General features: G+C 40.1%; 2 pseudogenes; both read left to right on the forward strand.

Annotated features, from left to right (window-relative positions):
* Positions 1-20,395, forward strand: part of LOC135968306 (transcription factor TFIIIB component B'' homolog) — a 45,723-nt pseudogene extending 25,328 nt beyond the window's left edge.
* Positions 20,396-23,849: 3,454 nt separating this feature from the next.
* LOC123570110 (small nucleolar RNA SNORA25) lies at positions 23,850-23,975 on the forward strand (annotated as a pseudogene).
* The last annotated feature ends 2,247 nt before the right edge of the window (positions 23,976-26,222 follow it).

Below are 26,222 nucleotides of genomic sequence, written 5' to 3' on the forward strand. Positions count from 1 at the left end.
TTTTTAAAAATTTCTTCTCTTATATTAGCTTCTTGTGGCTGATGTAACAAAATAACCACAAACTGGATTGCCTAAGAGAACAGAAATGTATTTGCTCACAGTTCTGGAGTATGTAAGTCTGAAATCCAGGTATGGGCAGGGCCTCTCTCCGTCTAAAGGCTCTAGAGGAGGATACTTCCTTCCCCTCCAGCTCCAGGTGGCTCCCAGTGATCCCCGTAGTTCCTTGGCCTGTGGCTGCCGCCCTCCAGTCTCCGTCTCTGTCATCACAGGGCTGTCCTCTCTGCATCTGCATCTCCAAGTCTTCCTCAGAGGAGGACACCAGTCATACTGGACTAGAGGCAACCCTAATCCAGCACCACCTCATCTTAAAACCTCACTTCCACATGAGGTCACACCCACAGATACCAGGCTCTGGACTTGGACATATCTTTTTGGGGAACACACTTCAACCCAGTACCTGTGCCTTGTCATGAGCTTAAATGTATCAAATCCGTGGGTAAGAAAAATCTGGCAGAAATGCTGAAATATTGGTTAATTTAGGAAGAGTTTAGTAGGTGCAAAACATAATTCAAACCCCATAAAATAATTTTTTTCAGAGTTAGATATATGTATATTCAAAAATATTTAAACTCAAACAAATGGTACAAGCACTTACAGAAGTTAGCCTGGGAATATTCTAGATGACTACTGTGTGGCATTAAGTGAAAACTGGTGTTCATTTTAATGAAGGCACATGGGGAAAATAACATTGTCTGAACATATCTGAAACGTTGTGTTTCAATCTAATTCTGCATTTCAAACTTAAAATTTGGTAGCCTGTCACAGAAAGTATCTGAAAAGTCAATCACATAAGGAACCAGTAGAGAAGCAGAGCGTATAATTTAGCCTTGAGAGGGAAGACCGGGAGCCAAGGAGAAGGAGCTCACCTCAACTGTCTGAAGTGTTGACAGAAACAGGTTTGGAAATGCTGTGAGGTAGTAAATGAGATAACAAGGAAGGGTGGGCCAAGGTTTCAGGAGCCCAGGTTTCAGGTCAGGGTTTTTCTGTTTTTTGTTTCCTAGTTCCATCTCATTTTTATTGCTAAGTCAAAGGAAGTTTTATTTATTTATTTATTTTGCTTTAAGTTCTAGGGTACACATGCACAACGTGCAGGTTTGTTACAAACGTATTCATGTGCCATGTTGGCGTGTTGCACCCATTAACTCGTCATTTACATTAGGTATATCTCCTAATGCTATCCCTTCCCCCTCCCCCCACCCCATAGCAAGCCCCGGTGTGTGATGTTCCCCTTCCTGTGTCCAGGTGTTCTCACTGTTCCATTCCCACCTAAGAGGGAGAGCATGCAGTGTTTGGTTTTTTTGCCCTTGCAATAGTTTGCTGAGTATGATGGTTTCCAGCTTCATCCATGTCCCTACAAAGGACATGAACTCATCCTTTTTTATGGCTGCATAGTATTCCATTGTGTATATGTGCCACATTTTCTTAATCCAGTCCATCACTGATGGACATTTGGGTCGGTTCCAAGTCTTTGCTATTGTGAATAGTGCTGCAATAAACATACATGTGCATGTGTCTTTATAGCAGCATGATTTATAATCCTTTGGGTATATACCCAGTAATGGGATGGCTGAGTCAAATGGTATTTCTAGTTCTAGATCCTTGAGGAATCGCCACACTGTCTTCCACAATGGTTGAACTAGTTTACAGTCCCACCAACAGTGTAAAAGTGTTCCTATTTCTCCACATCCTCTCCAGCACCTGTTGTTTCCTGACTTTTTAATGATCGCCATTCTAAAGATGGTGTGAGATGGTATCTCATTGTGGTTTTGATTTGCATTTCTCTGATGGCCAGTGATGATGAGAATTTTTTCATGTGTCTGTTGGCTGCATAAATGTCCTCTTTTGAGAAGTGTCTGTTCATATCGTTTGTCCACTTTTTGATGGGGTTGTTTTTTTCTTGTAAATTAGGTCACGGTCAGTTTAAGTAATACCCTTCTACACCTCAGAGCTATCCAGTAGAATAAGCTATGTGGAAAGCAGTGAGTTCCACACTGCTGGAGGTGTTCAATCAGAGAATGGATGAGCTTCCAACAACGCTGGACGCAACATTTCCACTCAACTAGAGTCTTGTGCTAGAGAACCTCTTAGGGCCCTTGTAAAAACATCAAATCATAAGGTGAACAAGCCTCATACCAGCAAATGGATGCACAATTCCCATTTTCCAGCTGTCACAGCAAAGTATTAATTCAAGATTACTGAATAGCGTTTTGCTGTTGTTGTTGCGGTGAAGATTTAAATTCAACTTTCTTCCCAAATTATTACACATATGAATTACAGGTTTTAATACACATGTATACCTTATTATGTAAATAATGTATATACATATTTCCAAAAAGTTTCAAAATGTCACATGAATAAAAGAGTTATCTAAAAGGTCAACATGTAAATTCCTAGAAACAATGGCTGTTTATGATCATATATTCAGGATTTCTGTACACTTTCTCTGACTAATGAAAATTGATGTCTGGGGCGGCTTTGGCACTCAAGAGACATGAATGTGCTCATTCTTTTTATAACAGGGAATGTGAATGACTTGTAATACGGAGGCTCCCTTATCATACTGAATGTAAACTGAAATTAAACTAGGATGTGTGAATAACTGCATTAAGGAAGTGAGTAACCCAGCCTCTACAAAACAAGAAATCAGTAAATTTTCTGGAAAAATGAATAGAAGTATATTGATCGTGTGAGAAACAATGCAGTTTCCCAAACGAGTATTTTGTGGCCCTCCTTGTCGTATTGCTGGGAGGACCACGTTGTGAGTTTGGGCAAGTAACAGTGAATGGAAATTTTACTTCAAATTACATATAATTACCTCTTCGTGCTGCCAAAAAAAAAAAAAAAAAAAGGAAAAGAAGAAAAAGAAATACCATCTTCTCTTGTCCATCCCTATTTTCCTTAAGCTCTACTCATGGCACAGCTGGAGTCGTTATTATCCTAATACGAAGACTGGACAGACAAGTGGCTGCACTGAATAGTGAGGAGGAGGTGAAACAGTTCCCTCCACTCCAGTGAGGCCTGCGATGAGGACAGCGCACTGAGCTCTATTGAGTGGCACGTGGGTAATGACAGATTGGCTTGAAAATGGTTTTCATCACAAGGACAGCTAGGAATAAAGAGCTGGAGAGGTGAGTTACAGCTCTGGCAGGGAACTGCTTGAGCATGGCCTTTCACATTTAGGCCACACTCCATCGTATCTCCGGCATGCATGCTGTCTACGCTGGACCGTAAAATCCGTGGGAATGATAAACTATGGGAATGATGTGAACTCAATTCTCAGCCATCCGAAAGAAAAACACAACTTACATACTTACAAAGCCAGGGAAAAATCCAAACCCCTTTCAAATTACAGAAAGTAGATATTTGAGTCACGGATGTGCAGAGTTGCTTCTTTTAAAAAAATCAGAGTAATAGAATGAATGGATTTTATAGGACGGCACGACCTAGGAGACAGGAGTCCAGAAAAGTGTCAGGGAGCTGAGGAGATTGGATTCGGTAATTTGGGGGCTGATGCAAAAGAGTAAGTGGCAAGTGATATAAGAATTTTAACCCAGAAGACAGCTGTGCATGTGAGGCAGGTATGTGTGTGTGTGTGTATCTATCTCACTTAAAAGGAGGCAAACCCAGTCAACCCGAGTCCCATTGCCCAAAGGGATGCCTACCAAGCTCCATTTGTGTCTCTCGAACCCCTCTCTGACCTGTGGGGAAGGAGGAAGCCCCTGGCCTGTCCCTGGAGGCTCCCCACACTCGAAGAGCAGCCTTGAGGGAGGGAGCAGGAGCCTCCTCCAGCCCCGGAACAGGGGCACGGGGCACAGAGCTCACCCCCCGAAAGTGCTTTCTCAGTCATGGTTTCCACTAGAAACATGCAGAACACGTCATTCTGAATCCACTCATTTCTCCTCTAGCCATACAAGCTACAAGAAGAAAGACAGGAAAAAACTGCCCACCAACACAATTATCACGAAATAAAAGAAATCTGTGAACTCTCGACTGCATGTAAGGGCTGCCAAAAACAACAAAGACCAAGAACGTTTTCATAGATCCTCAAGGGAGTCCAAGGTGTTCCAACAGGTGAGAAAAGGGGTGCGGGGATTTCAGACATTGTCAAGAGCAAGCACAGTCAGGAGAAACCCACCCCAACAAGGACCTGCCGAAGGCAGCATCAGCTTAGACGGGCACAAGGTCCGCAGGGTAGGGGAGGTAGGGGATGCCTCAAGGGGGAGATCTGGCAGATATCAGAAAGCAACGTAACAACGAATCTTCTAAAAATTAGGGACTCTTCAGGGGTCTGAGTCTGGTTGGGTCCTCAGAGACAGATGATGCATTGTTGCACCCCCATGTGCCTCTGACCATATAGTTGCCCATGGGGACTTTCTGTAAGGTTAGCAAACAGAATCCAATGGCACACTGCAGACAAACATGTCATGACCAGAGACAGTGTATTCCAGAGATGCAAAGGGGCATTAGGAAATCTGTTCTATAATCCATATTAGTAGGTCTAAGAACAAAAAGTTATATGACTATCTCTATGCCTATTGAAAACTCTTTTGACAAAACACGTCTATCCTTGATTTTAAAAAATTAAATATCAAAGAAGGTATTGGATTCCACTTACTGTGAATCAAAGAAAATACTTTTACTCAACTCAGGAAAAAGACAAGAATCGACACTGTCACTATTAGAAGAATCCACTGCAAATGTTTGCTAAAGCAACTAGACATAAAAGAAATCGGATGTCCAAAATCTAATAAAAAGGAGTAAAATATATTTATTTTAACTTTTTTTGCAGATTATATTTATACATATATAATCCAACAGAATCCACTAATCCACTGAAAAACTACTACAAAGGATAAAAAGTCAGTAAGGTCACAGAACAAAATGAAGTGCAGAAATCAGCAGTCCCTCTATAATGGTTAAAACATCACCAACCAGAGCCATAGAAACCAGCTAGAAGGTGCAAGGGAAGAAAAGATATTACTAGCAAGAATAGCAACTAAGCAGATAAGAAAATGCCTTGGAGTCCTGTTAACAGGAAAGGTGAAGCAAAAACAGATAAATAGTAAGTTGATAAAAATCTGAAAGACACACAAGTACATTTGAACACAAGGAACGGCGTGCAGGCCGACCTCGGAGATATTGTGGGTTCAGTTCCAGACCCTTATCACAACAAAGCCAGTCACACAATGCTTTTGTTTCCCAATGCATTTAAAAGTTATGTTTATGCTATACTGTAGCCTGTAACGCGTGCAACAGCACTGTGTCTACAAAACAATGTACGTACCCTCATTAAATATTGTATTGCTAAAAAATGCTGTCATTCATCTGGGCATTCAGTGAGCCATAATCTTTTTGTGGTGGAGATGCTTCAGCGTTGATGGCTGCTGACTGATCAAGGGGTAGCTGCTGAAGGTTGGGGTAGCTATGGAATTTTATTAAAATAAGGTGGCAATGAAGTTTGCTGCATTAATTGACTGTTCCTTTTGTGAAAGATTTCCTCATGGCAAGCAATGATGTTTGACAGCATTTTACCCACAGTAGAGCTCCTTTCAAAATTGGAGTCCATCTCTCAAAGTTCTCCACCACTTTACCAATTAAGTTTACCTAATATTCTAAATCTTTTGTTGTCATTTCAACATTGTTCACAGCATCTTCACCAGGAGTAGATTCCACTTAAGAAACCACTTTCTTAGCTCATCTGCAAGAAGCGATTTCTCATCCTTTCAAATTTATCATGAGATTGCAGCAATTCAGCCCCATCTTCAGGCCCCACTTCTCCTTCCAGTTCTCTCATGATTTCCACACGTGCAATCACTTCCTCCACTGAAGGCATGAACCCTGTAAAGTCATCCAGGAGAACTCAAACTTTTTAAAAACTCCTATGAATGTTGATATTTTGATCCCCTCCCATGACTCACAAATGTTCCTACTGGCATCTAAAATGATGAATCCTTTCCTGGTTTCCAATTTACCTTGCCCAGACCCATCAGGTGAATCACTTTTTATGGCAGTCTAATGAAATGTCTTTTTTGTGTATTCCTTTTTAAAGTTTTTATGTATTTGTGTATTTTTTAAGAAATAATTTTACATATTCATGGAGTACATAGTGATGTTTTGATCCATATAATATATGGTATCAGATCAGGGTCATTGCATATCTATCATCTGAGACATGTATCAGTTCTTCATGTTGGAAAAGTTTAATATCCCCCTTCTAGCCCTTTGAAACTTTATGTTACTATTGACTGTAGTCATCCTACAGTAGTATCAGACCCTAGAACTTATTCTTCCTATGAAGCTGTAACCTTGTATCCTTCAGCAAATTTCTCCCTATCCCTCCCTTCTTCCTGCCCTTCCCAGCCTCTAGTTTCCTCTGTTCTACTTTTTACTTCTATAAGATAAACATTTTTTAGCTTCCACATAGGAGAGAGCACTTGCAGTGTTTTAACTTTCTTTTCTAGCTTATTTCATTTAACATAGTGCCCTCCAGTTTCATCCATGATGCCGAAAATGACAGAATTTTATTCCTTTTGTGGCTGAGTAGTACTCTATGGTTATATATACCACGTTTCCTATATTTCTTAAATAGTAACACTCAAAAGTCAAAATTACTCTTTGATCCATGAGCTGCAGAATAGATGTTGGGTTAGCAGGCATGAAAGCAACCTTAAAATCTGGACACCCAGAGTTCATCCCTGGCGGGAATGTAAACGTGTAAAATCAGGATGAACATTAATTGGGTTAATGTCATTAACTGGGTTAATGTAGCAAGGTTGCAGACGTTTACAGCCTGTGGCGCAGAAATTCTACTTTCAGGTGCCAAACCGAGTTCTTGCTGATGGGCTCTGGGAAGGAGGCACGGAAAAGTTCACAGCAGCAAAACTGCATCATGTGAAAAGATGGGGAGGGCAGGTACAGAAAGGGTACAACAAATAACCATTGCAGGGTGCTCACAGGATGCATCCTACACAGAAAACGAATCAAACTCCAGTTAGGTTCATAACTAGCTTGGTCTCGTCTTGAGTTGAAAAGAATATGCATGTGTGACACAAAGAAAAGGCAAAGAAAGATGATTGAGGGTTTTGGTTATGTAGGAATGGGGAGAAAACGCCAAAGGACTTCAAAATGAACAGGAATTGCCTTAAACTGCGTGTGGTCCCATGCAGTTGTTTTCTTCCATCCTCACAGTCTCTAAGCATTTATGTATATTCAGTACTTTAAAAACAATGACACAAAAAGCCTGCTTTCCTCATCCCCTCTCCAGCTCTGGGCATCTTGCTTGCTGAGGGCAGTGCTGAGAACTGGCTGCCAGACCTGGCACTTAAGGCACGGTGGAGTCAAGGATGAAATTGTTTGATCTTTCCAGTGTACCATAATTTTTCTGGGTGTTCTATAAAAGATATAGCTGTCGGCCGGGCGCGGTGGCTCAAGCCTGTAATCCCAGCACTTTGGGAGGCCGAGACAGGCGGATTACGAGGTCAGGAGATCAAGACCATCCTGGCTAACACAGTGAAATCCCGTCTCTACTAAAAATACAAAAAATTAGCCAGGCGTGGTGGCAGGCGCCTGTAGTCCCAGCTACTCGGGAGACTGAGGCAGGAGAATGGCGTGAACCTGGGAGGCAGAGCTTGCAGTGAGCTGAGATCCGGCCACTGCACTCCAGCCTGGGTGACAGAGCGAGACTCCGTCTCAAAAAAAAAAAAAAAAAAAAAAAAAAAAAGATATAGCTGTCATATAACTTGCACCTCGAAGCATTCATTTCAGGATTATTTGAAATAATCTATAAGGAGCACTTACACAGTATCTGATTTAAAGAAATCACTCCAAGAATTTTAGTGTTTATTAATATGTTGTGTTTAGCATTATTTTATCCATAGGGAAAAACTAAAATGGGTAATAGGGTCAGGTTTCTGTTTTGGCTTGGTTTGATTTGATTTTTCAAACTGGAGTTTTAGAGGTCACAATCTTGAAATACTGTGGCTCAGGCTTGAGCAGAAGAAAGAGGAGATTGTTAGAAACACACAGGAAGACCTGCAGTCTCCTATACGGAGTCACCGTCACCGTTCATGCCCTGCCCTTTTTTTAAAAAAAAAGAGAGTCTCGCTCTGTCACCCAGGCTGGAGTGCAGTGGCACAATCTTGGCTCACTGCAACCTCTCCTCCCAGGTTCAAGGGATTCTGCTGCCTCAGCCTCCTGAGAAGATAGGACTACAGGTGTGTGCCACCACACCCAGCTAATTTTTTGTATTTTTAGTAGAGATGGGGTTTCACCGTGTTAGCCAGGATGGTCTCCCTCTCCTGACCTCATGATCTGCCCACCTCGGCTTCCCAAAGTGCTGGGATTACAGGCGTGAGCCACCGTGCCCGGCCCTGCCTTTCTTAAGAAAATACAGTTATCAATGTTGATAATATTTTAAGCTTCTTTGAAAATCAAATGTGCTGTGCAGAGAAAAGCTCTTTGAAAATTTTTACAGTTGAGTTTGAAAGACACTTTTATTATCAATATCCCTAGTGACAGAGAGAAAAAAAATTTGAACTTTATTCTTCTCATCTGTGTTATTGAAAATTCTTGATTTTGTAATAGAGATCCAAAATTTCCATAATAGTTCAAGTCAGAAGTTCTACCCAATGGTTTGGTACATTTTACATAATTTGATTTCACTCTAAAAAACAAACATATTGTCTGTTAGTCTGCATTTTCATTGCTGAAAATTTAGAGAATGAGTATCCTTATTAGGATATATATTGTCCTAATAACTCCATTATTAAATATACCTGAAATCATGAGTGTCTTTCAAATAAATCAAAAACAGTTTATGAAGAAAGTACATTTCGAAATTAATTCAGATCTAGTCCCTAGTTTGCCCTCACAACTTTGTTCTACCTCCTTACTCAAATTCACAATATTTTTCGATAAGCAGGAATCTGACTACGTCAAATGGAAAGAAATAGAGCTGGTGTATCAGCTATTCCACAAGGTAATTTGTTTTTAAAGTGAGTGAAGCTACTCATTAGACCAAGGCTTTAAAAATGCAAACCAGGACTAGAACCGTTGCCCACAAATTGTAACACAGGGTCATAACCAAGGCTGGAAGAATGCTGCAATGACACGCACACACACAAAAGCCCACAGACAGTGCGTTAATGCCATGAAGCCAGCAGGGCCCTCAGATGGGCGCTCACACCTCGCAGCGGCACCAGCCAAGCTGCTGACGGGGAGAGCTGAGGCTGAAGGGTGGACGGCCCTGTCTTTCTTCCACTGCTGTTGTTCAGCCTTACCTATTCAGACAGACTCAGGAAGAAATTGTGCAAATCTGGGAAATGTAGAAGCACTGGATTTCAGAATTCCCCCTTTCTCTTGGTGTCTCCACCAATCCAGGCTGGGCACTTTTTTCCCAGTCTGAGCCCTGACCTTCCCGTGAGCTCCTGGGTGGTATATTGAGGGTAGAAGACTAAAATATGAAACCCAGACAACAGTGTGGTAAACTGACCTTGTTCTACTAGGAATCTGAAAACTCAGGGAAGAGTTTTCAGAACTCTGAAGGAACAATAGAGAATCTCAGCAGTCTTCTTTCAATGTGAAGGGGGAAATTTTTTTTAAAAAGACTGGAGACCATTATTCTAAGTGAAGTAACTCAGGAACGGAAAACCAAACATCATATGTTCTCACTCATAAGTGGGAGCTGAGAGATGAAGTTGTAAAGGCCTAAGAATGATACAATGGACTTTGGGGACTCAGGGGAAAGGGTAGCAAGGAATAGAAGACTACATATCGGGTACAGTGTACACTGCTTGGGGGATGGGTGCACCAAAATCTCTGAAATCACCACTAAGGAACTGACTCATGTAACCACATACAACCTGTTCCCCCAAAAATCTATTGAAATAAAAATAATTTTTTAAAAATTAAAAAGAAGCATTTTCATAAGATCACATGAAGTGTAAGATAACAGAAATACTGAAGCCACATGAGGACCTACGAGTAGGAAAGGATGGCCGGAAGAAAGGGTGCTGCAGAAGGAAGCATTGAAAGAGAAGCAGGAGAATGAGATCGTCTAAGTGTTTATGGGGAACTGGGTGTTGATTCCTTTCAGGTTTGCAGAACTTGGGAAGAGGGTAGTGAATCCTCAGTGAGGAGGGAAATAGCACAATGTTAAAGAAAACAAGGTCATCTTTAATGGGATAATCCAGACTCAAACCTTTCGGAAAAAAACACTATTGCTTCTCTCCTTCCCTCAGGAAGCAGTTTGGGTTTTGTGAACACACGCAGAGTTTTAACACGGGATCCTCCATGTAGCGTTACTGATCTGAGGGGACTGCGCTGACTCTGGCTGGGTTTTCACTTCGCTTCTCGGGTCTGTTCTCCTCATGTCCCCAGTCGCAGCCTCTCCCCTCTGCTACCTGCCCAGCATGTTCAGCAACAAGAACCCACAGGCAACCATTTCCCCGGCGACTTCCTATCAGAAACAGGGTCACCTCTTATTGATCTTCAGAATTTCTTTCCCATAAAAATATAGGGCCATTGAAATCTTTTTTTATTTTTATTTTTATTTTTGAGACAGAGTCTGGCTCTGTCGCCCAGGCTGGAGTGCAGTGGTGTGATCTCGGCTCACTGCAACCTCCGCCTCCCGGGTTCAAGCGATCCTCCCGCCTCAGCTTTCCAAGTAGCTGGGATTACAGGCGCCGGCCACCACCTCTGGCTAATTTTTGTATTTTTAGATGAGACAGGGTTTTGCCTTCCCAGAGCTGCGGAAAGTGACTGTCACTGTGTTTAATCTCAGCTCCAGCAGCCAGCAGAAACCTCGGCCCGAAACAGGGGCTCCCTGCGCCCTGCACTTTCCACGCGGAGCCCAGCGTGCCCTCCCCTGCAGAGCCCCTGACCACAGCCCTCCATGCCCGCGATGGCTCTACTGTGCAGGGTACCCACGGCACAGGGCGGCCCCGCTCCTCGTTCGCAGCTGTGAGCGCTGCCCATTGGATTCCTGGCCACCATCCTTTGTTTAGCCTGTGCTATGCCTGGTCACTTTCTTTTGGACACCTCACTGCCTGCTTGTGCCAGTGTCCACCAAATATAAGGTTTTGCCAGCAGGGTGAACGTCCTATGCCAGAGGCTCCATCCATGGCAATAGTTCCCTGAGAGTCACCTAGACACAGAACACCTCATTCCTGACTGTTTTCCAACCAATTTGGTTTCATTGAAAATAACGAGTCATGACCAGTCCCATGCCAACGAGTGAGAGAGGCAGACACGTGTCACAATGTCCTGGTGGGAAATCCTGTCATTTTTAAATGGCAGATGTACCAAGCATTAAGGTGCTCCAGGACGGTCCCTGAACCCAATCTCAGCAATCACCACTGAGCGTGTGCTAGATTTCCGCATATCACCAGAGGTGCACAGCACCACCTTCTGCACACGTGGAATCAGAATCACACACGTTTGACCCTGATGAGCAACAGAATTACCACCTGGGAAAAACGATCCTTCTGTTGCCGGAAAAATTCCCCCAGCTCACTGGAATAAGCCAAGCACCAGCTTTGCTGATAACCCAGGACCTGGCACTATTGTTCCAGAGGCCACACTCTGATTCTGTCCAGTTCACTCTTTACCTAAATTAGACCTTGACCCGGAAGATGCGTCTGGAGAGCTCCTGCGGTCACGCTCGATGATGGAGGCAGGTGTGGAAAAGGAACAAAGAATCCACCTTGGAGAGCTCGGAGTCTATTACGGAAACTAACACAAAAACTGTTAAGTGCCAGGTAATGCAGTCAGCAATAAGAGCCGGAAGAAGGACACAATGGGCTTTAGGGACTCACGGGGAAAGGGTGGGAAGGGAGAGATAAAAGACTACAAATTGGGTTCAGTGTATACTGCTTGGGAGATGGGCGCACCCAAATCTCACAAATCACTGCTAAAGAACTTATCCTGTAACTAAATACCACCTGTTCCTCAAAAAACCTATGGAATTTTTTTAAGATGTTAGGGACGCGTATCTCCACACTCAAGGTGCAAAGGGGCATTTACTGGCCAAGTGATTGAGGAAAACTAGGAAAGTGAAAGCTACCAAGGGTCATCCAGAGACGAGGAGCCAAGGTAGAAGGATGAAGACACCTGTGCATGCAGAGGTACGTGGGGGCACGGCGGGGAGGAGCCACTGACAGGTGTGAGGCTTCTCCGGGAGAGGCCTTTACAGCCAATAGAGACGTCCTGAGGAGAGACAGCAAGGGAGCCCCATGGGCAGGGCTGAGTTTTAAATGGATGAGTCGCTGTGATATGGAGGATGATTCCACGGTAGGCATGATTGAAGGGAGGGAATCAAATTGAAAGCCCCTCTATCCATGCAATGGGCAGTGATTATTGTCTCTACTATGTTATGGGAAAGATGGAGTGCTTGTGCCGTGGATAGAGCAGGAAGCATGAGCCCGTTTCCAGAACTGTGATGAGTTCTACAAAGGAGACACGTGGGGTGTTAGGAGTCCATGAAACAGAGGCACTGCTCAGAGGAAATGCTCTCTGGGGATCCCTCTCTAACTGGAAGCCTGCAGCTTTGTGGTCAGTCCACGTGTGGGCTGTGGCAGCAATTGGTCCACAGAGGCAGGGAGGGGTGCTGGGGCCTGGGCAGAATGAACAGCATGGATTCATGGGACTGCAGACCAGAGGGAGGAGGAAGAGCAAAACAGCAGAGGCAGAACAAGAGTGCAAGAGTGTGTGATGGAGCTGGTCTCTTCGGCAAGAACCAGCGTTTCATGGACCAGGCTACCATGCAGAGCCATGAGCATGCAAGTCACTGTCCCATCTGAGCCCCTGGAAGGGGAGTGCTCACCTGCAGCCTCTGTTTGCCCTTGGTCAAGGACGTCCCCTTGGGAATGGATTCCCTGGCCCTGCCAGGTTCATGCGCCCACCAGAAAAGCTGTGAGGGATCCTGGGGCATCCAAGACCGTCACAGTGTCACGCCTGCAGGAGGTGCCTCAATAAGCAAATTTGGTAAAAGTGCTTATTGCATAAACACGTTAATGTTACTGCTTGGGGAGAGACATGACATTCAAATAGTTTTTCTCATTTATTTGGCTTTTTACATGCTCTGATCCACAAAATGGCAGTGTCCTTAGACACAGGCAGAGCAAAGATTCCACAAACACAGAAAGAGCAAAGACGAGCACTTTTGTTTCAAAGGCTTGGACAACCTTTTCATTACACCAGCCACAACGACATAAAAAATTAAAGGTAAAACCTAATTGAGTTTCCTTGGTCACAAGTGGAAATCTCCAATAATGCTTTCTATGTTCAAACACATGGGGAACTTCACAATGGAAAATATAACACAATTATTTTATTATTACAATTCAAAATCAGGAGAGGTCACGCAGGCCCAAATGACAACCTACTCAGTAAAGACTCAAACCAGTGAGCATATTGAAACCATTATGTAGAAAACATGGAGGATCACCCTTCCAGGATGCCCTTATTAGTACTGGAAGCTAAAAATCTGTAGAAGATGCTGTATATTTGTTGGCTCTGCTAGGTTTCAAGTGTTTTTATTTGTTTTAATTTGATTTGGTCTGGCTTTTGAGAGAGGATCTTGCTCTGTTGCCCAGGCTGGAGTGCAGTGGTGCAACCTCAGCTCACTGCATCCTCAACCTCCTGGGCTCAAGTGAACCTCCCACCTCAGCCTCCCAAGCAGCTGAAACCACAGGCAAGCATTACACATCCGGCTATTTTTTTTTTTTTTTTTTTTTTTTGTATTTTTTATAGAGACAAGGTCTCACTATATTGCGTGGGCTAGACTCAAACTCCTGACTCAAACAATCCTCCTGCATCGGCCTCCCAGTCACAGTGGCTCACATCTGGGATTACACGTATGAGCCACGGCAATTGATCTAGTTTACAAGTCTTTAGTAATTTATTTTTGCAAAAAAAAAATGACATTAGGTACTATGATAAGTAAAAAACAAATACCTTCATTACGCATCACCCTCTCTAAAAGTCAGCAGAGATGATTCCTTCTGTGATCCTGCTCCTCCATTCACAAACCACAGCAGAACTGGGACTGTAAGAATCTGCAGGAGAAGCTTCTCAAAAGCAGACATGAGATCTTATTCATCTTTCTAGTCTGATATTTACCTGGAACCTAGCCCATACTCTTCAAGAACTGTGCAAGGTTTGGTTATTACCATATTTAAAAGCTAACAAGTTAGGCTTTGAGATGTGTTTACATTCTCCTTTAAAAAAAATGGATTTTTCTATTGTGGATTTATTTATCAAGGATAGATTTTTTTTAATGACTGATATTTTTAAAATGCCTGGTCTGGGTTTATGTGATGATATTTTTTCTCCAAAGACAACAATAATGAGTAATATAAGATAAATCCTAACTTTAAGACTTTTTTTTTTTTTTTGAGACGGAGTCTCACTGTGTCTCCCAGGCTGGAGTGCTGTCATGCTATCTTTGCTCACTGCAAGCTCTGCCTCCTGGGTTCACACCATTCTCCTGCCTCAGCCTCCCGAGTAGCTGGGACTACAGGCACCTGCCATCACGCCTGGCTAATTGTTTTGTTTTGTTTTGTTTTAGTAGAGATGGGGTTTCACCATGTTAGCCAGGATGGTCTTGATCTCCTGACCTCGTGATCTGCCCGTCTCAGCCTCCCGAAGTGCTGGGATTACAGGCGTGAGCCACCGCACCCGGCCTAGACATTCTTACATTTACAAAATAAATTCTATTTGAACATGCTTTACTATTTTAAAAAAAAAAAAGCAACCTTGATTTTCATGAACTAAGCTTTATTTTATGTCAAATCATACCTTCCATTAATATATGATATGCTATTATACATCATTTAATCTAAAATTGACAATTACCCTCATTTGAAAAATAGTAATATTTTGTTATTCTTTAAACAAATTTTTTATCAAAATTAGAACTGACACTGAATACATGACTTTTAGTTTTCAGCGAGTTAAATCATTACATTTATAATGCTGCTTTCGGTACCTTCATACACTTACGTATTGAGCACCTGAAAGCATTTCACAGTTTGCTTGTTACACGGAGCAGGTTAACAACATGTGAGTCTAAAGTAAGAAAAGATCATAAACAGACACCTCTCAAAAGAAGAAATACAAGCAGCCAACAAACATATGAAAAAATGTTCATCATCACTAACGCTCAGAGAAATGCAAATCAAAACCACCATGAGCTATCATCTCACACCAGACAGAATGGCTATTATAAAAAGTCCAATAGTAATGGATGCTGGCAAGGCTGCAGAGAAGAGGGAATGCCTACACACTGCTGGGGGAATGTAAGTTAGTTCAGCCACTGTGGAAAGCAGTTTGGAGATTTATCAAATAACTAAAAACAGAGCTACTATTCAAGCCAGAAATCCCATTACTGGGTATATATCCAAAAGAAAATAAATCATTTTACCAAAAAGACAAGACTCTCCATGTCCATCACAGAATGATTTACAATAGCAAAGATATAGAATCAGCCTAGGTGCTCATCAATGGTGGATTGAATAAGAAAATATGGTACCTATACCTCAGGGAATACTACACAGCCTTGAAAAGAATGAAATCATGTTCTTTACAGCAACATGGATGTAGGTGGAGGCCATAATCCTAAAATAATGAATGCAGGACAGAAAACCAAATACCACATGTTCTCACTTATACGTGGGAGATAAACATTGAGCACACAGGGACATGAAGCTGAGAACAGCAGTCACTGCGGACTTCTAGAGGAGGGAGGAAAGGAGTAGGGGATGGGCTTAAAAACTACGTCTTGGGGACTGTACTCACTGCCTGGGTGACCGGATCATTTGTACCCTAAACCTTAGCATCACGTAATATACCCATGTAACAAACCTACACAACCCCCTGTATCTACAATAAAAGTTGAAATTATGTTTTTTTTAAAAGGTAAGCATTATTGTTCGTTAAAAGTATCTCCTTCTGTGTTTTGGGGCTAGGCTCTTTGTTGCCAGGTTTGATCACAAGGTAAGATGCTGTATCATTGATTTTCTAGGGGGTCTAGAATGAACTCATTTTATTACCTTATTTCTGGAATATACAACATTAAACCTAATTTAACCCACTGTATGTAAAAGGGCTTTTAGCCTACTACTTATTATCAATATTCATGAAAATATATATATAATGGTCTGAAAATTCTCATCATAAAATTCTATATTAGCCTTAAAGATGGAAAACACTATAATTCAGATCCAAAATCATCAGTTGTTTCTCTTTTATTATGTTTTATTTTATTTTATACACCATACAATGCCTCTGTTGGGCAATGTATTTCCACAAGATATATGTTCCATACTGCACTAGTAGATTATGCTACTTAGTATTGTTTTGTGACATTTATTAGAATAGAAGGAAAATAATACACGTAAACTAAACATCTTCAGCCTCTGTGCTAACAGTAGCCATATACTCAAGATCTTTCCAACCAAGTAGTTGTTCCTTGTTCATCTCTCTAAAGGCATTAATTACTTGTATTCACAATGATTTACCTATCACTTTATTGTAGTCAGAGAAAAAAAATTTCAAATGTAAGAAATATGATGTCGTTTCTGTTTTGGAAAATTATTATACTGGTGATGTCATAAAAGCTGAAAATGAAATTTCCTAATTCTACACTTAACACATTTCATGGATTTTCCTTAGAAGTAAGGTGTCATTAAAGATTCAGAAATAATTTCAATTATTCATTGCTTTTGAGTTGTGAAATAATCCCAAATTGCTAAATAATTTTTTAAAAATAAAGGATTCAAGTTTCTAACTCTACCCAAAATGGAGTAACTCACTGCAAACTATGGATACCACAAAGTGCAACTAAAAACCACAAACAAAATACAAATACTGATCTATCGAAAATAACAGCAAGCAGACCACAGTGCATTTCTTGTTTTGTTTTGTTTTGTTTTTTTCTGTTTTTTTTTTTGTGTGTGTGTTTTTCTTTTATCTCCAGCTTTGACCCAAGCATAGGCTGGCTAAGGCAGGTCACTGAACAATACAAACGGACAACAAAATCTTAAGAAGAGACTGTCCTTGTCAACAGAGAACTGGAACAATGGGCTTCTCTGAGCTTCCAGAGAATGGGAGAAATTATTTTTTCCTCTCTCTCTCCCTCTGTCTCTCTCTTTCTCTCTCTCCCTCTCTGTCTCTCTCTCCAGGCCTGCCATGAGGGCTGCCTCAGTTACAGAGTTGCACTACATACAAATCGTAAGAGAAAACCCGCCCATTAAAGAGAACAGCCATAAAAGGAAGCTCTAGTTGTACAAAGATTGAGGAGGATAAAAATCCTTTTTTTCTATTCATTTTCTCTCCTTGCTTCACCCTGCAGGTAGGACCAGTCAACAGCACTGTGTGCCAAGGACAGTGGCTAAAACTCTGAAAATATTTCTAAACAACAGAGCAAAAGCTTTGAAAGCAAAACTGATATTGAAAAAAGAAAAAAATGAATTAGTCAGAGATCCCCAGAGAAAAAGAACCAATAGGAAAATACATATAAATGTACAGGTTCAAATAATGAAAAAGAAAGCAAAGAGAGGAGGTCAGAAAAATAAAAAAGAATAAAAATAAAATAATAAAACAATAGGTCTAAACACATTTCAATTATTAAATTAAGAGATCTAATGACACTAACAGACAGAAATTGCTGGGTTGACTTAAAAAAAAAAAAAAACCAAGATCCAACTGGATTCTGCCTTAAGAAAATTTACTTTAACTATAATGGTATAGGCATATTAAAAGTAAATGAAAGGACAAATATCCACAATGCAAAAGAAAACTAGAGTGTCTCTATTAACATTAAAACAAATCAAGTTTAGAACAAAAAAGTTACCAGGGATAAAACACACACACACACACAAACACACACACACGTAGGTGAACATATCCAAGATGAACCAGGTACCAATGATGGAAGCACCAAAGCTGCAATGTGAGATCTAGTATTGCAGTCAGAAATCAGTACTGAACAGGGTGATGTAGGAGTATGTATACTCCCTCATGTTCATTCAAAGAATAAAAGCCATATTCCTTTTAGCCTAGATAATATAAATCACAAAATTGTTCATGAATGTCAGGAGCTCTCTTCATCTGTCATTACTACATCTCCCTCATCATTTGAAGAAAACAAGATTGTATTGGAGGAACAAAGTTCCAGAGAATAAATTAGTTTAATGGAGAAAGGAAAGAAGAATGCTACACCAACCAGGAATACAACTTCTAAAGTGACCAGTAATTTGAGAGTAAGAAGTAGATTTGCCAAGCCTAAACCAAATCTTGAGAAGATTTTAGGGACCAACAGGTTTGATGATTATCAGGAAGTTTCCAGTTTCTGTGTAACCAATGGGGAAGAACTGGAAACTCAAAGAGAAACAGAGAAAAATGCTTCCGAAACAACAGAACTAGAAGATAAAAACCTCAGACCAGTTACAACAGCAGAGAATAAAGAACAGAGCAAATCGGCATGCGTACGTGGTATCCAAGGGACCAGGATTTCTCAAGAAGTAAACCTAACTGAGAGAAATGAAAATCAAGAAGAGCGCTCTCAAGAGGCTCACGTGTTGTCAGTTGCTCCAGTTGCTTCCTCTGAGACACAGCCCTGCACACTTGGTTTGCAGAGGGGTCTTGGTGAAAATTCTTTTGAAAAGCCCCAGATAAAGCACTCTAAAGGAGACAATGTGCTTACACTTCCTGTGCCAGGGTAAACACCAATAAGTATTCCAGAAGTCCAACAAGAAAACATAATCAGTCCTCAAGACCTAACAGTGAATCCAGTTGCTAATGTACCTCAAGATGGAGAAGATGAACAAGCATTTATTTTAACTCCGGTGGAAATCCAACCAATCTCCTTTTTCCATTAAACTACTAGAGAGTAGAAGAAATAACCGAAGCCACCGCACAGTTAATGCCAAAACCCTTCACTGCCAGCTCCCGTATTGGTCAAATCCGTGAATACTGAAGAAAGGGGTGGCATGAGTATTTGTTTCCCAGCAACTTCAGTTGGTCAAGATGACATGGGTTTATCTATTTTTGAAAGAGGTGATTCTAAAAAGCTTCCTGATAATTTAGATCTTGTACCTAGGAAGAGATTTCATTGCAGGCTTGATGAAAATGACCACGTTCCTCCTGCCAAAAACTGTTCACTCACTTTAAGAGATGATTGTCAAGCATAGACCTCTGAGGTGCACTCAAAGGAATTAACAAAGGTTTTTGAGGAAACAGGGGAGTCTCGCAAGGGACAAGATATTTTTCCTACCTCAGGAAGCACATTAACAACTCCAGAACCTCAAACAGAGCAAGTTGAACCAACTTTTCGGAGTACAGGATCTAGATCTCCCGATACACACATAGACAAGACTGTGCCTCAGTTACCTCAGAATGAAATGATTGTGTCTGATAAGGAAGAAAGAAGTGACGCTGCTCCCAAGTCTGAGCAAATGGACAGCAGAACATCATCTTCAAAAGCCCCACTATCCAGACCTGGCAGAAGACCCTTGGGATGTTTTATCTTTCACGTGTTCAAAGAATAGTTTGGACTCTGATGGACCTAGTCAGGTCTATAGTAAGAAACGCCGAAAGCCTCTTATACCTGCATTAAGACAGAATCTGAAAAGATCCAATGCATCCAGTGAAAGCCAGAAAAAGAAGCAGGAGTCCTCTGATCTGCTTGCATCTCCAAGTGTTATTAATACTCAATCTGAGAAGATTAGCAGCTCATCAACTCAGGTTTTTTGTGATCAGCCCTTACTGAAAGAAGGACACAAAAGTGGCCAAAAGAGGCCCCTGAAGGGAAGCCAACCACGGTCTCTGAATATTTCTTCAATGATGTCTTCATTGAAGTGGATGAAACAGAATAAAACAATCTTTTGTCTTTTTCTTTTTTAAATTAAGTCTAGGATTTCCAGAGTCAATTACATCAACAAAACAGTATTTAGAGCAAAACATCAATGTCTATTTTTCTTTAGGTTGATTTTGAATATTTAATGAGCTTGATTTGAAGCTTTTGTAATCAGTGGAAAACATTCCTGAGGTTCCTTTCATTCTGATTGATTTAGCATTTTGCAAAGAGCAAGCAATTAAGACTGCTTTCTCAGACAGAAATAACAACTCTTGTTTACAGTTTGACTCTTCCTGTGCTAAGCACACATGGACATTTGGGAATGTTGTGGATATATGTCTCTGTATGAATTGCATTGCAGACAGATTTGGGGGTTGATTGTATCATATTTAATGTTTAGAAACTTCTTTTGTGAAGTTTGTTTATTTTTATGTTTAGAGGAAGATGATGAAGGATGAAGATCTTTTCAGTTGCTTCTAAGTACAGTCATTTTTCACATGATGTTGAAGTCAATGACAGATCGCATATATGACAGTGGTCCCATACAATTAAAATGGAGATAAAAAATTCCTATCATCTAGTGACATTATAGCCATCATAACACAGTGCGTTGCTCTTTTATGTTTAGACCTGTTTAGATACACGGATACTTACTATTGCGTTACAACTGCCTACAGTATTCAATACAGTAACACACTATAGAGGTTTGTAGCCAAGGAGTGATAGGCTATACCACATAGCCTCGGACTGTAGGGTGTGCAGCAGTCTGTACATCTCAGTGTTTGTAAGTACACTCAGCGTTGTTCCACACAAGATCACCTAACAAGGCATTTCTTAGAACATATAGTTAAGGGACACATGACTGTATATGAAAACAAATTGTCAAACTCCACTTTAGTATGGTAAATGTTAGATAACTTTTCTATTATCAGCTGTTTGTCTGACTGAAAAACACATACTTTTTCAGTTTATGGTGATGTAACATGAGTCCTAATTGAAAAACTAGTATTTAAACATAATTATTTCTAAAGATGACACAACAAAGAGCTTATTTATTTTTACATTTTTTATTTAAAAGGATATTCAGTTTTAGCTATTTTCACCCCTCAGATTATAAAGAAGGCATTAACAATTTTATGTTTGTCTCCTTTTTCTCTTTACTTTTAAATATATTTAAAATGATATAACTAAAAATGTTTGGCCAGTATATGTTTGGAATACTTTTTTCCCTAAATTTAATGTATTGACTTTGTATTGTGAATTTTTCTGTTTTTCTTATTTCTGGGATATTCTCAGGATTTTCATGAGGGTAGGGGAAACTCAACTTTATGAGACAAATTTTCATACAAAACGCAATCTCCTTTGTACACGCACAGACATATATTAGTTTTTAAAAAGCCAATTTCTTCATAGATTTTTTTACCATTAAATTCTCAAGAAACACTTAGATCTTTAAGCATGGAACACAATCATGATGTTAAAAATAGAAAATAAGACTTACTGCATGTTCTCACTCATAGGTGGGAATTGAACAATGAGAATATTTGGACACAGGGTGGGGAACACATCACACAGCAGGGCCTGACATGGGGTGGGGGTAGGGGGTAGGGATAGCATTAGAAGAAATATCTAATGTACATGACGAGCTAATGGGTGCAGCACACCAACATGGCACATGTATACATATGTAACAAACCTGCCCATTGTGCACATGCACCCTAGAATTTAAAGTATAATAATAAATTAAAAATAAAGTTAGTGATTATCATCAATATGAATTTAAGGTTTTAATTTCAAGATTTGATGATTGACACGTATAATTCTACGATCTACTCAAGCAGATCTGTAGTGGTTCCCTTTAGACTTCTCAAACGGCAAATTTACTCTGATTTTATTTGAAAAGCCTCTTGGATTGATAATATATTATCTCAGGAGTTGGAAACCTTCTGCAAACTATTTTGGGTTTGCAGGCCAGAGGGTCTGTCTGGCAGCTACTCCGCTCTGCAATTTCAGTGTGAAAGAAGCCATGGACGGTACTTGAATGAAGGACTGTTGCTGGACTGGCCTTTTAGTTTGACCGCTATATTAGACCCCAAGTTTTCTTACCCTAAGGTGCTGATGTCTGTAGGTATGAGTTATTTGTCACTGAAGTCATGAGTTGTGCCTAAAAGTTAGAACTGTGTTCATTGTATTATGTAATGATCAGTATTTCAATTGGGAAGATATTTTAGAGTCTAGATAATTAAGTTTGTATATTGAAAAAATGGTGGCCAGTTTTTAAATTCCTTAACAGAAGAGAATTATGTCTCAGCAGGTATAACAGTTATGCTAATTTATTGAAACTACTGCTATGAGAGCACTTCTTTCTCATTGTCTTTTAGTGAAATTTATGGCTTATCATTTTGTCAGACAGGAGGCTATATAATTCTGAGTGGAAACTGTCTACAAGTAGGCATTTATTTCGTGATTAATATGTCAGAGAAATCATGGTAGTAAATCACATTGCTATTTTAATACCCTGTTTTTGTAAGTTTTTAAAACTCATATTCTGGAAAGATTTCATTCTCTTAACGTTAGTTTGGGAGTTAGATTGCCATGATTAAACTATTATTTATCCTTGTGTAATAATAATTTTTAACTTTAACAACGGTCTCTTTTTAATATATAATAAGCTAGTTTTATAGAAGATAGAATTTCTTGCTATATAAAGAATACAGGGACTCACTGTATTAGAGAATCAAGTCAGCCAGCTAAATTATCCTACCACTCACTATATCCTTAAACCTAATTTTGGAAAAGAGAAAGTTAATCAGTGTATTTACCTTACATGGTGGCAAGAACTATGTTAGGCCTGATTCATGTAAAGAAGATGTTGCGAAGAATTTATTTCATAAATCTTAAAGAAGATATGATTAATGGTTTTCATCTTTTCTTGACTTTTTCTCCTAAACACTTATGTTTTAGCAAGTGATCAACCTGAGGGTTTGACGCCTAATTGTCGGTAAATGGTTGAGGCATGACAAAAATATTAATATCCATTGTTTACCATCATGTTATTTGAAACAAAAGTGCCCGTGTGTACTCTCTTGCTTGACGAAGTCTTTGACAAAAAAAATCATGTCATTTATAAATTTTCTTGTTCTAAAGAAGTTGTGGGCCGGGCGCGGTGGCTCAAGCCTGTAATCCCAGCACTTTGGGAGGCCGAGACGGGCGGATCACGAGGTCAGGAGATCGAGACCATCCTGGCGAACACGGTGAAACCCCGTCTCTACTAAAAAAAAAAAATACAAAAAAAACTAGCCGGGCAAGGCGGCGGGCGCCTGTAGTCCCAGCTACTCGGGAGGCTGAGGCAGGAGAATGGCGTAAACCCGGGGGGCGGAGCTTGCAGTGAGCTGAGATCGGGCCACTGCACTCCAGCCCGGGCGACAGAGCCAGACTCCGTCTCAAAAAAAAAAAAAAAAAAAAAAAAAAGAAGTTGTGTTATATATATATGTATATATATAAATTATGTAAATAAGTTATTTTATACAGAAAAAGGATAAAGTAATCAAGAAAACATAAGAGCCTTAAATGAGCATACACCTAACAGAGCTCCAAAATACATGAAGGAAAAACTATTAGAACTAAAAGTTTAAAAAACCCAGATGTGGAAAAACTATTAGAAGTATTTAAAAAAACGCAGATGACACATTTTTAAATCTCCAAGCACCTGGAAATCAAAAGCACACTTTCAAATAACCAAGGGGCCAAACAACAGATTGACAGAAATTTTTGAAAAACATTTTTTAAACTGAATGAAATGGTGATATAACATATGAAAATCCTTGCTAAAATAGTGCTCACAGGGAAACTTGAGCATTAAATATTTAATTAGAAAATTAAAAGGTCTAAACTCAATCATATAGTTTCCACTTTAAGAAACTAGAAAAAATAAAGGACATTTCAATGAGGCTCATGGGGCTGTGAAGCTAAGAGCTATTAACACTATGACCAAGGACTGAAATTCTCTGTAGGATCCATAGCACTGAATGGTGCAATATTTTCCTGAGGAAGTATAAGACTTAGCCGTTTATAATTATGACATGATAATCCATAATTGTTGATGTGGGAAAGTAAATACATTTCTCAAACTTTAAGTAGATTTTCTTTTTTTAAAAAGGAAAAAAGAAATAGACCCACAGTAAGCAGAAGGGCTAAATAATAAAGATAAGAACCAAAATCAATAAAATTTGAAACAGAAAAACAATGGAAAAAAATTGATGAAACCAAAAGCTGATTCTTTAAAGAGACCAAGAAGAGGCAGTGACCTAGCAAAAAAAGACAGGTATATCGCAAAGAAATCTCTGAACAAACATACCCAATAAAAATCAAAACAAGCCAGGCAGAGAAAACAAATAAATAGCTAATTTTTCACCGCAAAACCAGATGTACATCCACAGGAAACAATAGCAAACAGGAAACCAGGACCTCCCCAGACAGATTAAGTTGCCAGAGACTGACCCTAACTAGAGGGGAGTAGATGAGCTCTCTGATCAATAATTCAAAATAGCAGTTTTAAGAAAACTCAGTGATCTTTAAAATAACATGGAAAACTCAGAAATGTATTAGATAAATATAACAAAGAGATTTAAATTTTTTTCACTTTTTTTATACTTTAAGTTCTGCGATAGATGTGCAGAACATGCGGGTTTGTTGCATAGGTACACAGGTGCCATTGTGGTTTGCTGCAACCATCAACCCGTCACCTACATTAGATATTTCTCCTAATACTATCCCCCTCCTAGCCCCCCAACCACCGAAAGGCCCCGGTGTGTGATGTTCCCCTCCCTGTGTCCATGTGTTCTCATTGTTCAACTCCCACTTATGAGAGAGAACATGCAATGTTTGGTTTTCTGTTCCTGTGTTAATTTGCTGAGAATGATGGGTTCCAGCTTCATCCATGTCCCTGCAAAGGACACGAACTCATTCTTTTTTATGGCTGCATGGTATTTCACGGTGTATATGTGCCACATTTTATTTATCCAGTCTATCATTGATGGGCATTTGGGTTGGTTCCAAGTCTTTGCTATTGCAAATAGTACTCCAGTAAACATATGTGTGCTTGTGTCTTTATAGAATGATTTATAAACGTTTGGGTATATACTCAGTAATGGGATTGCTGGGTCAAATGGTATTCCTGGTTCTAGATCTTTGAGGAATTACCACGCTGTCTTCCACAATGGTTGAACTAATTTACACTCCCACCAACAGTGCAAAAGCGTTCCTATTTCTCCACATCCTCTCCAGCATCTGTTGTTTCCTGACTTTTTAATGATCGCCATTCTAACTGGCACGAGTTGGCATCTCATTGTGGTTTTGATTTGCGTTTCTCTAATGACCAGTGATGAGGAGCTTTCTTTCATGTTTGTTGGCTGCATAAATATCTTCTTTTGAGGATTGTCTGTTCATATCCTTTGTCCACTTTTTGACTGGCTTGGTTTTTTCTTGTAAATTTGTTTAAGTTCCTTGTAGATTCTGGGTATTAGCCCTTTGTCACATGAATAGATTGCAAAAATGTTCTCCCATTCTGTAGGTTGTCTGTTCACTCTGGTGGTCATTTATTTTGCTGTGCAGAAGCTCTTTAGTTTAATTAGATCCCATGTGTCAATTTTGGCTTTTGTTTCCATTGCTTTTGGCATTTTAGTCATGAAGTCTTTGCGCCTGCCTATGACCTGAATGGCACTGTCTAGGTTTTCTTCTAGGGTTTTTATGGTTTTAGGACTTACATTTAAGTCTTTAATCCATCTTGAGTTAATTTTTGTATAAGGTATAAGGAAGAGGGCCAGTTTCAGTTTTGCACATATGGCTAGCCAGTTTTCCCAACACCATTTATTAAATAGGAAATCCTTTTCCCATTGCTTGTTTTTGTCAGGTTTGTCAAAGATCAGATGGTTGCAGATATGTGGCATTATTTCTGAGGCCTCTGTTCTGTTCCATTGGTCTACATACCATGTTCATAAAGCAAGTTCTTAGAGACCTACAGAGAGACCTAGACTCCCATACAATAATAGTGGGAGACTTTAACACCCCACTGTCAATATTAGACAGATCAATGAGACAGAAAATTAACAAGCATATTCAGGACTTGAACTCAGCTCTAGACCAAGCAGACCTAATAGACATCTACAGCACTCTCCACCCCACATCAACAGAATATACATTCTTCTTAGCACCACAGCACACTTATTCTACAATTGACCACATAATTGGAAGTAAAACACTCCTCAGCAAATGCAAAAGACAGAAATCATAACAAACATTCTCTCAG

This window comes from Macaca fascicularis, chromosome 18 (genome assembly GCF_037993035.2).
Source record: "Macaca fascicularis isolate 582-1 chromosome 18, T2T-MFA8v1.1".
NCBI classification, from domain to species: Eukaryota; Metazoa; Chordata; class Mammalia; order Primates; family Cercopithecidae; genus Macaca; species Macaca fascicularis.